Here is a 17792-nt window from a genome sequence, read left to right as displayed (position 1 = left end):
GGCTTCAAGCAAGACGGAGGACTCCATAATCCGAAGGGATCGAATACAGATGCTTGCCCTAGGCGGCCGAGCAACCCCCGACAATGCCCAGGTCCCACCACTCCCCTCCTGCCAACATCCCAACAGTGGAAGGCAGACTAGGAAACATGAAGTGGGGAAAGCAAGGAACGCCTGGAAAATCAGTTCAAGGAAACGGAAGAAAAAATGAGGGCTGGCTAGTGTGGCCCACCTGATTTGAGGATAACTAGAAATAATTTAGAATACTCTTACAGGCAATACTAGAAGGAATTTGAGACGTTGATTAAAATACCACCCTAACCTTAGTATGGCCAATATCATTTCCACTTTCTGGCTCTTCCCCTATGCATTTTCCACTCAAATTAGTGTACAGGGGATTGACAATCTTGCCACTCATCAACTGAAATCTTTAAAGGGATACACAATGTAAAATGTGCCTTAGAAACCACACCCAGCTACGTCAATTTACAGAGGAAGTTAAAGCCCCCGTCACAGGTATGTACTATGCCTAGAAGCACCTCCTGACCTTTTCCTCCGCTGAAATTCCCTTGCAAACTTTCCACCCTGGAGTCTTTTAATTATAGTTTAACATAGCTTGAAATAAATTATATCTAGTGCTGGGATACTAATGCACACACATCCCAGGCTCAATGTTTGAACCACACTGGGGAATTAAGGGAGGGACACACCAGTTTCTGCAAGGTACTGTCTGCTTGAGTCGATGCAGAAAAAATCACTGCCAGACAGTGGGGCATCCCAAGCACATGCAACTGTGTGTGGAGACACGCAAGCACTTGCAAAAATGGAAATGCCAGATACGGCTCAAGTTAGCTTCATTAATGTGCATCTGTGAACAGCAGATCAGCAAACTATTCCGAACAAAACAATGAAATCAAGTACTTCAACAGATCTTAAAACAAGCCTACATACAAATAAATGTATCTAGTTCTGCAAGGACAGAGGTGAAAGAATGATTTTAAAACAAGTCTTAAAACAATATTTTATTGAAAAGATATTTAACAAAATATAGTAACTCCACTACTCAGCCCTCATACACATTTAAGATTCAGCCACAGGGGTACATATCATAATGGTGCCCAATGCGATGATGGGTTGCCACAATATGCAACACCAAAGAGCTGCCCCAAATCCTAAGTCCGGACCCAGACCTACTGCAAAAATATTTACAAATACAGCAAACATTTCCACAGCCTTGTTATATGCCTTCATTCAGGTTTAACAGAGGCCACAGAGGGGGAAACAGCTGGCAGTTTCTAGATCAGAAACAGGAACTTCACCATAAACAAAAAGCCTGTTTGCCATAACTTTCCAGTGACCTCAAAGCCAGGCACATAAGCACCTAGTTCTTCAGAGTCCTAACTTCTCACGAGAGGACTCGCAGTTATCGACATTGGTGCCACGCTGCACGTTTGTAAGTCACTAATGCAAGCATCGCTTCCTTGGGTCTTCCTGCAATGTTTTCACTCCTAAGAGGACATGCAGGTCAAACCAAGGTGCCAGGAACCCGCAAGCGTGGAATGATCAGGCCCTAAGAAAGGCAGCAGGTCGTATAGTTACCTCCTTGTGGGCACAACCCCTGCCCTAAAACTATGCAACCCACTACCTCTTCCTAGGGGCCCACGTCCCCGCTGGGCATCCACGTGGCAGGTGCACGGCACAGTAACCTGTTAGGTCAAGGCCACCCTGTTTGGCTTTCAGTTCAAATTCAAACCAATTACAATTTCTTCACTGATGCTTTCAGAAAGGTACTGGCCATGACCCTGGTAAAACTCACAAATCCATTTGCTTAAAACCAAACCTCTTGTCACAAAGGCACAAAAATGTAACTGCATCCGAAGATGCAAATCGCAGAAGCCTAATACCCAGTCCACCGTACGTTGTTGGAACCACAGACTTTTAAAAACATTTGAAGTATTACAATTTAAGTATCAAGTTTCACAACATCCCCAGCCTCTCTTGGTACCCCAGACAATTAGGTGACACTCATGTGTACATGCTGTTTGCCACTTCTACCGGCGCACATTACCACACCAAGTCCCCTCTGGAGCCCACGGTTTTTGACCTAAGTGTTTTCATAAAATGTAGCCGTTCTCCACAATTTGATTTACTTACTGGGTTGCGCTAAGTAAGATCTGAAGTGGGTCCTTGTTTAATTAATGAAAGATACAGATTCGTGTTTCCCCAGACCTTAATTATTCGGCTGCAGAACAGCAGCCAGGCTGCTAGGGGCAGTACGTGCGTCGGAAAACCACAAAACCCCATGACTCCACTAGACACGCAGTGAGAATTATCCAACTTGTCAGCTTCACAAAAATTAAGCCAAAGAGAATTTCTTGAACATTCCTGCTTTTCTTTGGCACACCAGAAAGCAACGAACGTAAAAGGTTTCCCCCATCTGTCCAGTTATGTATAACAAAGATCAATTCTGGACCACGCAGGTATCCATCTATACACAGTAGGAATGACATAAAAAGCATAAATCCAGCCCAAGGAGATCACCTGGGCCCGGCCCATCCAAGAGAATCGATGTTTTCTCTCATGCAAAGTTCCTGCTGCCAAATGCAATAAACTGGAATTATCCTAGACATGAAGGTTCAGGACAGATGGAATTATCTGGGAAGAGATGACCTCTCCCTCACCTCCACACTTTGCACCTCTTTTTCTTCTCCCACAACAAAATAAACAGCAAGTACTTTAAAAAGGGAGCTTTTAGCGTTGATCCCAAGGTAGGGTATGGCCTGACCACGGAAGAAAGCTGAAACGCAGGCCTCCATGGGTGTTACAACTCAAGGAGCCCTTTCTGGCATTATCCTCCCATTTCCTCTGAAACAACACCCTGTGGATTTCCCTCTTTGACAGCTTCAGGAGATTCCTCTTTGTGAATGAAGGACCCCTTCAGGTTTGGGGCGACTAAGGTGAGGTCTTCGCAACTTATCAGAAGCAAGGGTAGAACCCAGGGCCCATTTCTCATTTCCCAAGCTGGAGATTAAGCTGTCCAAATCAACATACCAGTGAAACAGTGGTCACAACTTTGCCAAAGGCCACCCTCGAACCCAAACTGGGGGTGATAAGTGACCTGACCCCGGTTCAGCTCAGGCAGTGCCTTTCTGGTCTGTATTTACCACTGCCACACTGGACACGTGTGGCAGGATATAGAGTGATGAACCTATTCTAATCCCAGAGGGGCTTAGTCCCCTATGAAAATTTGCTCTCTCCACTCTTTGAGATTTCTGTTTAATTTCAAATTCCTGAAAACATACCATATGTGAAACGGAAAAATATTTGATCACTGTCTCTATCGTAGTACACTATCCTTCTTGAACAGAGAAAATCAGCAACTGATGTAAACGAAGTACAAAACAATGTCAAAATTAATTCTTCTGAGTTTTAATATCATCTAGATAAAACCAAAATGCAGCAAGTCTACTCCTCAGGGAAGGCAATAGATTGTATAGTTATCTCCTGAACAGGGTAAAATCACTACCCCACAACTATACAATCTACTACCTCACTCTGATAGAGCAATCTTTTCTTCTGGAATGGAGAACATAATCTTTCTCAAAAGAAAAATGTAACGTAAAATCATCAGCATCAAATTAAAATATACAGTTATTCTTATACACAGAAATGAGAAAAAGAAAGTATTCCCATCACCATCTAGTCTACTTGCTCAAGTTTTTAATCTTTTAAACATGCAAGCAACTTGCACACCACAAAGAAATGCAGCACCACAGCATTTTTACACAAGTTAATTTAAAACACTGTACAATCAGTTATTAACTTTCTAGGAGGTCGCTGAGATGCAGATTGTTCTATCACGTTAGGAAAGACAGTAGATTGTATAGTTATCTCCCAGTGGTGGGTGTGACCCTAAAACTATACAACCTACTACCTCATCCCACAGTGAAGACAAGGTCCAGGGTAAATGCTGGAAAGGGACCACAGCTGAGCACCACAGGAAGGCTTTCTCCTCAGTAACCCTGGTTCCCCTGTGTGATGAAAGGAAAAAAAGAAAAGTATTAGAACAATTTCATTCACTCAACTTGAACTAAGTGTAACTGAACAAACCTGAAATCAGCATTTTAAGTTATAGCTACATGTATGATCTATGTGGTGCCCTCATTTCCCATTATGACTGAATAGTCATAAATGCTGTTATACGAATGTGCTCCCAATATACCATATATTTACAAGATTCAGAAATCACTTATTACTATCAACTTTTGATTTTTTACAGTTGCCACAAATGAAAATTCATAAAATCACATATCCTTCCATGAGACACAAACAAAATCCATTATAAAAGAACACAAGAACCTCTACTGAATCCTTATGCCCTCAAAACCCAGAAGTGCTGTACAGTTTGCATAATCTATGATTAAATGCATTTATATACAAAGGGAGGATATAAAAAATGTAAAAGGAACCTAATTTTTATTAAAAAAATTGTTTTAATACTTATTTTTGAGAGAAAGTGTGGGACAGAGGATCCGAAGCAGGCTCTGTGCTGATAGCAGACAGTCCAACGTGGGCCTCAAACTCCTGAACCGTGAGATCGTGACCTGAGCTGTCAGACACCTAACCGACTGAGCCACCAGGTACCCCTTGAGAACGTAATTTTTAAATTAACGTAATGCACGTAATTCCATGCCAACAAACACTACGTGGTCTTTGTAAAAGAAAATTAACTGGATCTCACCAGGATCCTTCCTTTAACTGGAAAGGTGCTGTGATGGTGTCAAAGGTAGGGACCAAGCTATCTAACACCTTGGCAAAATACTTTTGAACTAAGCAATATGATCGCTTTAGTTTTATCATCAACATCTTAAAATCCAAGTTAGTCTAAATCACAGTAAATATTAGTCTTCAATATACAGACTTCATACTTGAGAGGTAACCACTACAGATTATTTTTTTTAAGGCATACACTGATTTTAATGACAAAGTTACTAAGTAGTGACTTAGTGACCAAAACCTGTAATCAAAAACACTCTTTGACAATACAACTCAACATGGAATGGAATTGAAAGTCTAAAAATAAACCCCACAGAATGAGAAAACTGATTTTCAGTAACAGTGCCCAGTCAATTCAATGGGGAAAGAGTAGGTTTTTCAACAAATGGTGCTGGGACAACTGGATATCCACACATGAAAGAATGAATTTAAATTTTTTTAAATTTATTTTTGACAGAGAGAGAGACCGCGCATGAGTGGGGGAGGGGCAGAGCGAGAGGAAGACACAGAATCCGAAACAGGCTCCAGGCTCCAAGCTGTCAGCACAGAGCCCGATGCGGGGCTCGAACTCACGAACTGTGAGATCATGAGCTGAGCCGAAGTTGGATGCTCAGCCCACTGAGCCACCCAGGCGCCCCTGAAAGAATGAATTTAGACCCCTACCTCACAACATATGTAAAAGTTACTTAAGACAACCTAACTTGAAGAAGGGCAAAGGATTTGAACAGACATTTCTCCAACGATTAATAAGCGCACAAATGGCCAAGTGTCTAAGATGCTCAACATGATTTAGTAGTTATTAGGGAAACCTAAACCAAAACCACAATGGTATGCTAATTTCAAATCCACCAGGATGGCTCGGATCAAAAAGACAAAAGTGTTGATGAGGATGTGGAGAAATTAAAATTAGAATCTTCATATACTGCTGGTGGGAATGGAAAATGGCACCAGGTATTCTGAAAAAGTTTAGCAGTTCACTAGAAAGTTAAATAGTTAGTTGCCACTTGACCTAGCAATTTCAAGTCATAGGTATATTCAGGAGAAAATTAAACACAAACACTTGTACACAAATGTCTCAGAGCAGCAATATTCATTCAGAATCGTCAAAAACCAAGCTTCAAATCCTGGCCCAGTTCACTCACTGCAACCACAACCTTGTACAAGTAATTCAGCCTTTTTAGTCCCTCAGCTTTCTTAGCTGTAACTTCAGTACATTGGACTAAATGATCTGTAAGAATAAGGGGAAAGATTTACGATGCCGACATACATAAGGCCCCATTTGTCAAGCCCTTCACGGATGCCATCTTATTTAATAGCCACCATCTCTATTTTCCATAGGTGGAAACTGGTGCTAAATTTAATAACTTGCCCCAGATTACAGAAGACAGCACTGCATCTCCAAAGTTACTACAGCTGAGCTCGTTTCCATTCTACATGGCCAGAAGATCCAAGGTATGAACATGCAGACAACTGTTCCTAAAAAGTCAAGCCTTTATAAGCCAAAACCTTTCCTCAGAACCCGCATGGTTCTTTTACAAGAAATGACAGCCAACAGTAAAACTGGCTGGTACCTTTACCCCAACCCTCAACTCTAAATAATTTTCTCATTTAAAACATGTCTGAATCCTCCTCAAACATAGGTATCTAAAAATGAAATAAATGTACAATCTAGCTTACTCTGTACTATTTTTCCTGATCCAGCAATGTAAATCCAGTACATTGGTAGAAAGTAATGTGGCAATTTACATACCAAGGACTACTAAAATATTCCTCAGTTTTGTGGGAAAATATACACAACATAAAGTTGGATGTTTATGAACAAGGGGCAGGGGAAACATATCTACTATGTAGCATCAGTATTCATTACAGCAGTGGTTTCCCTCTTTCCACAACCTACAGCAAGAAAAACATCTCATGTTTCTAAACAGTATTCATAGGGGCACCTGGGTGGTTCAGTCGGTTAGGCGGCCGATTTCGGCTTAGGTCATGATCTCACAGTCCGTGAGTTCGAGCCCCGCGTCGGGCTCTGTGCTGACAGCTCAGAGCCTGGAACCTGTTTCAGATTCTGTGTCTCCCTCTCTCTGACCCTCCCCTGTTCATGCTCTGTCTCTGTCTCAAAAATAAATAAACGTTAAAAAAAAAATTTTTTAAAAATGGGAACGTCACCTGATGCCATTTAAAAAAAATAAAAATAAAAAATAAACAGTATTCATACATGTCTATACCTAAGTATTACCAATAAAATAAATTGTCTATGTTCACAAATCAACACTATCTCTTATTCTTATGTTTTCTATTTCATTATACACAGTAAGTTGATTTTATGATCCACTGATGGTTCTCAGCCTCAGCTTTCCAGAAAGCATGGATAAGAGCAAATTTTGGAAACTAAAATCTGACAGCTGAGAGGAGGCTGTGTTTACTTAAGCAAGCTTTCAGAAACACAGAACACAATCCATATACTAGAATTTAACAGATTATGAGGACCCATGGAAATGTTCGTTAAGAAATAAGGTTAAGTAAAAACCCTAACATGTACACAATCACAACTATATAATGCTTGGCTACCAGGAAAGAGAAAGGAGTATGGGTAAGTAGCTAGCATATTTTCAGTTCTTGAAACTTTTCCTTCTGTAAAGTGTATTTCAGAATCAAAGACCTGATCTGAATCCTGGCTCTTTATTCCCCACATATTTATTTACATCATGTAATCTCTGAGCCTTTGTTACTTTAACTTACAAAAATCTGCCAAATTTTACATGGCTGTTAAGAGGGGTTCAAAATAAAATTCAAAAAGCACCAATTACAATGCCGAGTACATAATGGATGCTCAGTTACCTGTTATTATTGGACTGTTAACTAAAACATTCTTGGACAAGATGCTATTAGCTAAAACTATGTGAATTTGATCTTTCAGATAAATTTTTGGGTAAGTAACACTTATATATCCACTTTCTATGCTTATTCACATACTATCTCAATCTGTAGCTTGATACTCCTCACCCATTAAAAATTACTGTGATTGGGGCATCTGGGTGTTTCAGTCGGTTGAACATCAGACTTGGTTTCAGCTCGGGCCATGATCTCATGGTTTTGGGAGTTTGAGCCCTACATCAGGCTCAGTGCTGGCAGTGAGGGGCCTGCTTTGGATTCTCTCTCTGCCCCTCCCCTGCTAACACACATACTCTCTCGAAATATAAGTAAGTTTTAAAAAATAAAAATTATGATTAAATTGAACTTGGGCAAAATGTACTTTAAGAAACTGATTTTAGCACAACATAGCAGTATAGGGAAGGAATTCAGGCCAATGGCTTTGGGGTCAAGCAGGTACTCAGTGACTGTGTTTTTGGGTAAATTACGTAACCTCCTCAAGGTTTAATTCTCTTATCGCAGGTTAGAGAATGAACATGCACACCTCATGGGGGTTGTTTTAAGAACTGGGAACATGTGCAAAGCACCTTAATGACCCAGAAGTACTCAACAAGTAACTCTTCCTTTTTACCAAATTGTATCAATTTGAGAAACTGTCTGAAAGTTCCCTTTGCTAGATATACTTGTGATAGAAATACTTATGTTCAATGTAAAACTTGCTTTGTCAATTTACAATGTGCTATGAAGAGGCAAGTCTAGTTATTACGAATAAGCTTGTTTGCCTATATCTATACTTATTTTTAAAATCCACTTATTTCAGTAAATGACAGTGTATGATATTATGTCATACTATTTAACACACTACTTGTATAGCCAACAGCCTAAAGTCAGGGTTCTTAACCTGCATCCATAACAGGCTTCAAAAAGGGCTACAGTAACCCCCAGAAATTGTATATACAATTTTTCTGCAATAATCTATAGCTCTTATCAACATTTGCAAGAAAGTGTATGACCAAAAGGTTAAGCGTCATAGTTTGAAAAACACATTTGAATATACATTCTGAAGGCTACATATTAATGAAGTAAAATATATAAATTTCACTTCTGCATTTATCAATTTTACAAATATAGTATTTTAAACAAACTAGCTTCTAAATTCTTAAAATATGCTAAACTTAGTTCAGTAACAGGCCTACTCTACCTTTGACATACTTCATACCTATTAAGAATTTGAACGTGAGCTAAAATGTTGATGTTCTAGGGGTGCCTGAGTGGCTCAGTCGGTTAAGCGCAAACTTTGGCTCAGGTCATGATCTCATGGTTCATGAGTTCGAGCCCCCCATCGGGCTCTGTGCTGTCAGCACATAGCCTGCTTCGGATCCTCAGTTCCCCTCTTTGCCCTTCCCCTGCTTGCGCTCACAATATTTAAAAAAAAAAAAAAAAAAGTTGACTTTCTAGAAGTCTAGTTTCCCAGACCTTAATTTACATACTATCAAAGTAGCTCAAAAAGTTTATTTTTAAAAAACTTTTATTCAACTGAGGGTTGATGACGGGTGGGAGGGAGGGGAAAGTGGGTGATGGGCACTGAGGAGGGCACCTGTTGGGATGAGCACTGAGTGTTGTATGGAAACCAATTTGACAATAAATTTCATATTAAAAAAAAAAAACTTTTATTCAGATGCAATCTACAGTTGTATTAATTTCATTTTTGCCAAACCTCCATACAAACAAAGTAAAACATTTCCTTCACGCTCATCATTCAGTTTCACTTGTAACCAAATAGAATACTGGCTACTTCATAAAGATTTCCTTCGATTTCGAATATCCAGTTGAATATTAATGAAGCTATTTACCTGATGATGCTGGTTGAATAGTAAAAACATTATTTCCATTCCTTTGGCAGAGCATATGCAGGATTTAGCAAGGGATCACTCCATCAACATAAGTTGACATGTGAAATTGACAAGATGTTTTTAGATATGTTTTTCTAATGAAAATTAACCTAATTCTAGGGGCGCCTGGGTGGCTCAGTCGGTTAAGCGGCCGACTTCGGCTCAGGTCATGATCTCGCGGTCCGTGAGTTCAAGCCCCGCGTCAGGCTCTGTGCTGACCGCTCAGAGTCTGGAGCCTGTTTCAGATTCTGTGTCTCCCTCTCTCTCTGACCCTCCCCCGTTCATGCTCTGTCTCTCTCTGTCTCAAAAATAAATAAACGTTAAAAAATTAAAAAAAAAAAAAGAAAAGAAAATTAACCTAATTCTAATCTAACATCTCAATTTTTTATTCTACCAAACACTGTACTGAGGATCCATGTCAAATTCTATGTAGCAAAATACTTGGTCTTATTTTCCAAAACAATACCTTTCCATTCACTTAAATATATAGCAGGTACATAGATGTTCTTGATTGTATCTTCTTCTTGAAATATCTCATTTTCTGAAATTTTTTAAAAAGGTAACTAATGCTACCTCAATTCCTGGTATTCCTTTGTACATTTTCCAATGCAGAGTGTTAATTTGGGGCCAAGCTCCCTGCTACCACAACTGCATTCTATGCTACACCTGTATACTTACAAAAATTCTGCTATAAGTCCTACAATGTTATGCAAATATTAAGGGTGAGGCAGTGTTCCACTTGGGTGACTTGTTCTGCTCGACAGTCCTCATATATACACCATCATTTCTCAATCCTTTAAAATCTGCTGTCTTCCTATCTTTCATTATACTGATATGTTCCCAGACTGAAAAATCACTGTATTCTTTACACATCCACAAAAGTCAGAAAAGGTGCTGGTAGGTTCTGGTTTTTAAATCTAGATTCCAGTCTCCTGTAATTATCTATATTCTAGGTAGACAATTCATAGTCTACAATGTACAAAAGTGAATTCTAAGAAAACACGCTCCCTCCTATACATTAAGTTATCATGTAATTGACCAAATAAAAACTACTGGGGGAGAAGAGAACACCTCCTAAGTGAACAGAAAGCTGGTACAGAACTTCCTGATAATGAATACTGACACAAAGCAAAAAATAATGGCTACTTAACAGAACAAAATGCTCCCAAATCATATTCATCATTAATATGTCATTTTAAGACAGATCATCTAAAAATCTCTTAAAATATTCTTAGAGCAACAAAAGTCACACTTCACAAAAGTGTAGTTGTCAGCTGACTCAGAATACGTAAATCTTAGACCTAGAAAGAGCCTAAGAAATCACCTAATGCAATTTCCCCACATCTGAGATGAAGCTGTAGAGACAGGGAACATTTCTGCTGATATGAAACTGCAAACAGCTAGAGAAAGCTAATTTTTAAAAAGCAGATAGACAATCCACTAGAATTGCATTATTCATTCGGTAGCCATCAGCCACTTGTCACTCCTGAGCACAATAATGCAACTAGCCCAGATGTGCTGGAACCGGGAAATACAGTCTAGATTTCAAAGATTTGGCACCAAAAAAAAAGGGTTGGGAGTCTCGTTTTATCTGGTTATTTAATGAAGTCCACTCTTAAGTGATTGTGCAATGCTTAGAACACCCATACAGGCAAAGGGCAAGAGTGACCAGGCCTCCTTTTACTCCAGTCCTGAGGTCACATGAGGCAATGTTGACAACTCATTACTGGGGATCCAAATTCTTCTACTCTCATCTAGACATGGAAAAAAAAAAATCACTGGAATTAATATCCTGAGATCCTACTGTCTAAATAAAAGCTTCTCACAATATTAAAAATGCTAAATGATTAAAATGTATCAGGTCATTGGTGACAAATCTATTTTCCTAACTCCTGAAAGTAAGAGTTAAGGGGACCACCCTCCACCAAACATAAATGAACAGGGCTTTTAGTATTCCTTGCAGAAGACCAGTCCTATAAGGGAGAAAAATATCTTTGCGAAGTACTGTCTTTCAAACCTTTTTGACACCCTCAGAAAAAGATTTGGGGGGAAAAATAGATATGCACAGAACTGAATCAAGTTTCATGTAACACACTAATATTTTCTATTCTAGTTTTTTAAAATTCTGACTACCAGCCGCTGAAGAGATTTCATGACCCAAGGAGTCAAGACCTAAGTTTGAAACAATGGTGTAGAGCTCTTAATACAAAACAATTCCCACTATTAGTAAAGCTATTACTGTATTAGCTATTGAAAAAAAAAGCACAAATATCTAGTGTGCTGTACTCTAAACCAAGAAATACTAGTTCATGATAAAAATAAAATGCCCTTAAGGAGTAACCATTTGAGACTACCTTGTATAATACTGATCTCCTCATTCTAGAGTCTGAATTCCGTCGTTTGCAAATTCCCTCTCATTTCTGAACAGGTGTTTTGTTTCCCTCACACCTGCGTAATTCTCCAGCCTCTCAAATTTAACAGAGCTTCAATTTAGTGGAGAGGGAAGGACGCACAGCCCCTTTCAACACGAAGAAAAGGATCTTCTAGCTATCACTGCAAAATAACTACCCAAACGCATTACTTTTCCCACTACCAACCATAATTGCCTGTACCCAAGCAACACATTTAAAAATACTATTTAATTATAACTGAATTCAGGAGAAACGGGAGAGATTTGTCTCTCAAAAAACTCAAGTTTCAAGACGACACTTCTAGCAACTGTGTATAATAAATCAAACACCCTCACAAAACCCGAAGTATCTTACAAGTTCTTACTTCCTTAACTACACACTCCCTGAACATACTGTAAATGAACCTAAACTCCATTCAGCACAAAAACCTGGATACGACTGTTTTCTAAGCTACGTACAAATCTAAAATTTGACCCTAATCTCCTTACATTATCGCATGACTCTCAGGCCAACAGAAGGAAGTGCGGGGGACTGCTAAACGACGTTTTCACTTTAGGAACTGAGGGCCAAGGCAGCAGTGTTTACCAGCAAAGCTAAAAAAGGAAAACTCATCGTCTCCTCATTTGCGGCAGGAACGTAACACTCACGGCCTCCCACCGCCTCTTCCCGCCGGCCGAGCCTCTCGCGAGCGAGAAGTCCATCCGAGAAAGAAGGGCTGGAAAGGAGCACACGCCCTCCCCCGACACGGAAGGCAGGGGGCCAGGCCCTACTGTAAAAGTTGGAGACGGAAGGCCACTGCTGGCCAAGGACAGAAAGGTTACGCATTCCTCACCGGAGCGCGCCGGGGACGGGCCCCGGCCGGCCCGCCCGCAGGGCGACCAGCCCCGACTCAGGGCGGCGGCCGCTGGCGGTGGCCCAGGTCGCCGCGCACGAGCCCGTCTCCCGGGAGCCCGCTTCCTCCCGCCGCCCGCCCCGCTCCCTCGCCAAGGACGGCCGCCGCAGCGGAGCCGGCCGCACAGCTGCTCCGGGACCGAGGCGGCGCCCGGCCGGGCGGATTAGGGGCAGCGAGCCAGCCCAGGGCCCGCCCGCGCCCGCCCGCGCCGGCCCTCCCCCCGCACTTCCTACCTTCCTCCTGCATCCCAGCCCCCAAGGCCAAGGTCTCCCCGGCCCACAAACCTGATAGCGGAGGTGACGTCAGGGAGACCTAGCTGTGCCCAGAGCCAGTCACGCCACAGCGGGAGGCGGCGCCGGCCAATGGGCGCGGCCCGGGGGCGGGACTTCCCCCGCCCAAGTTTGATTGAAGCAGGGGGAGGGGCGGGGTGAAGAATGTGAAGAATGACCCCTCCCCCCGGTCCGTGAGGCGCTGGGCGGGAAGCGGAGGGGGTTGGGGCCGGCCGGCCGCGCCACGCGGCGCCCATCCCCCGCTCGCTCGCTCGCCCGCCCGCTGCCGCCACCGCCGCCGCCACGGCCCCCGCTTGCTACCCGCCCAGCCTGGTCACAGGCCCGCGCCGGCCGGCCCGCAGCGCTGCCCTCTTTTACCGCCACTAGGATTCGGAGGGGAGGAAAATGGCGACAGGCCCACGCTCGCCGTCCATCTTCGTACCCACCTCGAGCTCACAGAAGAGGCCGCCGCCCGCCGCCGCCCTCCGCGGGGACGGCCCAGCCCTCGCGCCCACCGCCCGCCGCCGCCCGAGAGCCGCGCGCGAGGACCCGGATGGAGGCGCGGGCGGGCGGGCCGTGGCGGCCTGAGGGAAGGCAGCGCGGGCGCCGGGAGGCCGAGGCGGGGGCAGGCGCAAGGGCAGCGCGCGAATCCATTGGCCGGACTGCCTGACTGACATGCGCCTCGCCCCGTCGCCGCGGCCCAGCCAGGCTCGTCGGGACCCCACTGGTGGGTGGCGGCTGGGCCCGCCCCGCGCTGGGCGGACGGCGGAGGGGCGGGAGGGCCCGCCTTCCCCGCCCGCTCCCCGTTTCCTATTGGACGAGCGAGAGAGTGGCGGCGGCGCCCCGCCCCCCGCGCGTGATGGAGGGCCGCCGTCACGTGGCACCGAGAGCGCGCGGGGCGGCGGTGTGCGGGGCAAAGGCCGGGCGGGCTGCTTCGGTGCCTCAGTGTAGCCGTCTGTGGCGGCGGCGCGGTGTACGCAGGCTGCCCCAGCTTTCGGAGATTTTTGTCTTCGAACGCTTTTCAAAGCGAGCGTTAGTCTTTGCACTTCAAAGTCGGCCTCAAGCGTAGATCCTTCAGACGCGCTGCGACTTTACCGGGCCAGGCCCCTGCAGCCCCCGGGCCGGACCGCTGCGGGTGGGTCCGCGCTGCTCCCTGCAGCCCCGGGGCCGGGCCCCTGCGGGTGGGTCCGCGCTACTCTGCAGGCCGCTGCACCTCCGTGCTCAAGGGCTGAAGTCGAAAGACAGCCCCGAGCGCTGACTGCCTAGCGTTTGCCCACACGGTCGCAGGTGCACTGCCCTTCCAGCTCTCGCAGTGCACCTGCCACAAATGCCAGAGTCGAGACAGTTCGTTTGGAGGGCTGAAGGGAGCAAGAAACTAGAGGAGGGTAAACTTGAGCTTGGGCCTGGAAGCGGGGCAGCATTTTGGGAGGACTCCTGGGTGGAAGAGGTGCTCAGAAAGGAGCCGAGAAGCCAGATTTGCTGTGGAGCGCACGGAGTACTCACCCATGACTGGCATCTGCACCGCGGCCAGGGGTGGCCCGAGTCGTGCTGCCCCAATGAGGGGAGGGAAGGGTACCGAGGAGGCCAGCTCATACCTGGGCAACAGGTGCCATGGGCTTCACCCACACGGCCCAGGCTGGGGGCCCCGTAGCATTATGCGCCTTTCTGACATTTTCTTCACTTACCAAAAAGTTCTCGGCAAGTTTGGAAAAGTACATATGAAACACTTTGCCCCCTACTTTCCAGATAGTGCCCACCCAGGGACTCCAAAGTCCATAAGGAAAAGATTAATGGATTTGACCATATATGTTAAAAACCAATTTAAAAACAAAAATCTTACAATGAAAAGACCAATGACACATTGGAAAAACCAATTTTGTAAAATCTATAGCTGGCAAAACATGAATTAAAATGTCTAGTGGTTAAGAGCGAGAACCTGAACCAGAATGCTGAGTTTAAATCCCAGTTCTGACTCCCTGGACTATACCACGACACAGTTTGGGGCACACTGCTTATTCTTTCTATGCCTAGGAAGGGTAAAATGGGGATTACAGCAGTACTTCCCTTAGAGAACTATCCTAAGGATTAAATGAATATACATTACAAGGACTTAGTGCACATAAGCACTATAGGAGTGCTAATATATTATCCTTCATATGTAACATGGATTTTCTTTTCAAATCAATAGGAAAAAAGTGAACAGTCCATTAAAATATCGTCAAAGGATATGAACTGGCAATTCACACACACACACACACACAAAATAAAAATGGCCAATAAATGTGAAAAAATGTTCACCCTCAGTAGTCAAATAAATACAAACCACAGCCATCTCCAAGTTCATCATGGTCATCACTTAAACATGTCACAAACAACTATGATGGTAACATAGGTCACTATTGATATGGGGAGGTTACCAGGATTATACTGCCATGCAAGAACTAAGGTTACAAAATTATGTGTATGCTATGACCCCATAAGTCTTTTTTTTTTAATTTTTTTAATGTCTATTTTTGAGAGAGAGAGTGCAAGTGGGGAGGGGCAGAGAGAGAGGGAGACACAGAAGCAGGCTCCAGGGTGTGTGCTGTCAGCACAGAGCCAGACAAGGGGCTCGAACACATGAACACACGAACCACGAGATCATGACCTGAGCCAAAGTTGGATGCTTAATGGACTGAGCCACCCAGTCGATACTGCCCCAACCTGTAAGTCTTAAACTTAGCTCTGGAATTCCTGGTGGTTTTATGGTCTTTACCTATTTCTGGATTCTTAGCACTGAGTATGTACTGTTTTCATGATCAGAGAAGAAAAATGAAGATAAAAGTGATCCAGACATGGTTAGTTTTATTTTTGTGCAGTAAACAGGAACTTGGTTTGTAGGTAACAGAAGTAAAGGGTCCTGGGATGGAGCTGTGTGACTGTGCTCTGAGGTGTGAGGAGGACGCACAGGTGAGATTTCTGGGTTCTGCCCTCCAGGGAAAGGGCTTGCCTCCTCTCTCCCTCTTCTGGTTCCCAGCGGCCCTGGGGGGAATGGGGTATAGTGGAGAGCCACCTGGTGTGAACCCCAGCCCCTGGGGTCATCAGAGGGCATCCTCCACAAAAACTTAGATGGTGACAGACATGACTTCCATCCAATCGGAGCCCCTGATGTGTGGACACTTGCACAGCAAGATGCCCACACTGTGCTCTCATTATGCTGGTGGGGCCTTAGAAGGTGCAGAGGGCGTTTTGTGGAAACATCTTACAGCTTTTGGAATAGCGCAAACGTGGGCCAAAGTCCCAGCTTCTGTTTCCCAGGACATACCCTTGGGGCACAGACGCCATGTTCAATTAGATGGCAACAGGGAAGTCCTTTGGAATGGCTGGGTGGCAAACAGAGGGGGAAGCAGCAGGAAGGACATGTATCCCTGGGCACGAGCGGAAGGACCTGCTGGCCATGCAGACCAGCCTGCAGTGATGCTTGGGTTCAAGGTGGAGTTTGTGCCACAGCCTGGCCCCAGCCTCCCCGCCTGTTCCCCATGCTCACGGGGGCACGGCTGCCTGGAATGCCTGTCCCCTCTTTGTCTGGCAGGTCCTCATCGGTCAGATGGCACTTAGACCTGACCTGCTCAGAGAGCCCTTTTCTCGCCGTGCAGCCTGAGCCCCACATTTTGATCACACCTAGGTGTCTCTGAGCCTGGCCTGTGTGTCTGCATTTTCACCACAGTGTCCCCATCTCCTAGAACAGGGTCCCAGGCACACAGCAGTGCCCAGTCTCTTAGTGTGGAATTAAAAGGGAAGAGACAGGGCTGTTCACAGTGCCGGAGCTGAAGGACACCGATGGTGGAGAGGTCACAGTGAGTCCAGGTCGTGAGGACCATGACCAGTAGGCAATGTGGAAAAGAAGAGTGAGCAGGGGACACTGAGTCCTCAGAAGACCTGCAAACTCCCACCAGACCCCAGAGGCCCAGTGTCCCTGAGGCCCTGCTGTCCCAGATCCCACTGCTGGTCCACACCTCTCTGCAGGCAGCCTCAGGACAGAACCCACTCTCCACCCTCATTTGCCGGTGGCCTAGACTCCAGATAAAAAGAACACACTCCTGGGAGCATCTCGTGACGCCGTCAGAGCCCAGCTTGCCTGTGGGCCTCCCTGCTTCTCAAAGCTCAGACTCCTCAACCTTCCTCCTGGGTCCCCGCCTTGGTGGGCCCAGGTCTTAGCCGAGTTCCAGGGTGTGGTGATCAGGATGAGCAAGAGGAAGATGTCTGCGCAGTGCCTCCAGGGGGCCCCCCACTCCCCACTCTGCCTGAGGCTCCAGGGGCCTCCCGCTTTCCTTGCATGCCTGCTGGAAAAGTGCCTGCCTGGGGAGTCACAGCGGATGGGGGAGAGCCTGGGCTTGGTGGACGCCCCTCAGCGTCCCTGGGCTGGAGGGCCAGTCATATCGGTTATTATATGGTCCACCTCCACCAGAGGCTGCAAACTGGTGATAGCTGGGAGGTCCCATCTGGTTCACAGAAGGGCTTTGTTCCGCCCACGCGATGTTTTAAATCTATTTTTAATTAGCTGACAGCTTTCAAAAGAATCAAGACATTTAACATAAAAAATCTGGATTTCTTGCTTTTCTCAAAAAAACTGGGATCTCTGGCTACACTCAGCCTACATTCCAACAGGACAATCTTTTCTTTATGTGCAGCGTGGGCTCTGCTA

The 17792-nt window shown here is 45.1% G+C and overlaps 1 long non-coding RNA gene across 1 annotated transcript; it reads right to left on the bottom strand.

The window, feature by feature from the left end:
- Positions 1–1004: 1004 nt before the first annotated feature.
- LOC122233091 lies at positions 1005–12885 on the bottom strand. Its single transcript, XR_006210548.1, has 2 exons — positions 12533–12885; positions 1005–4028 (listed from the first exon to the last, which is right to left on the bottom strand). It is a non-coding gene; the product is annotated as an uncharacterized LOC122233091 (long non-coding RNA).
- Between the last annotated feature and the right edge of the window lie 4907 nt (positions 12886–17792).

This window comes from Panthera tigris, chromosome D4 (assembly GCF_018350195.1).
Source record: "Panthera tigris isolate Pti1 chromosome D4, P.tigris_Pti1_mat1.1, whole genome shotgun sequence".
NCBI classification, from domain to species: Eukaryota; Metazoa; Chordata; class Mammalia; order Carnivora; family Felidae; genus Panthera; species Panthera tigris.
This window is presented reverse-complemented; position numbering and strand designations above follow the sequence as displayed.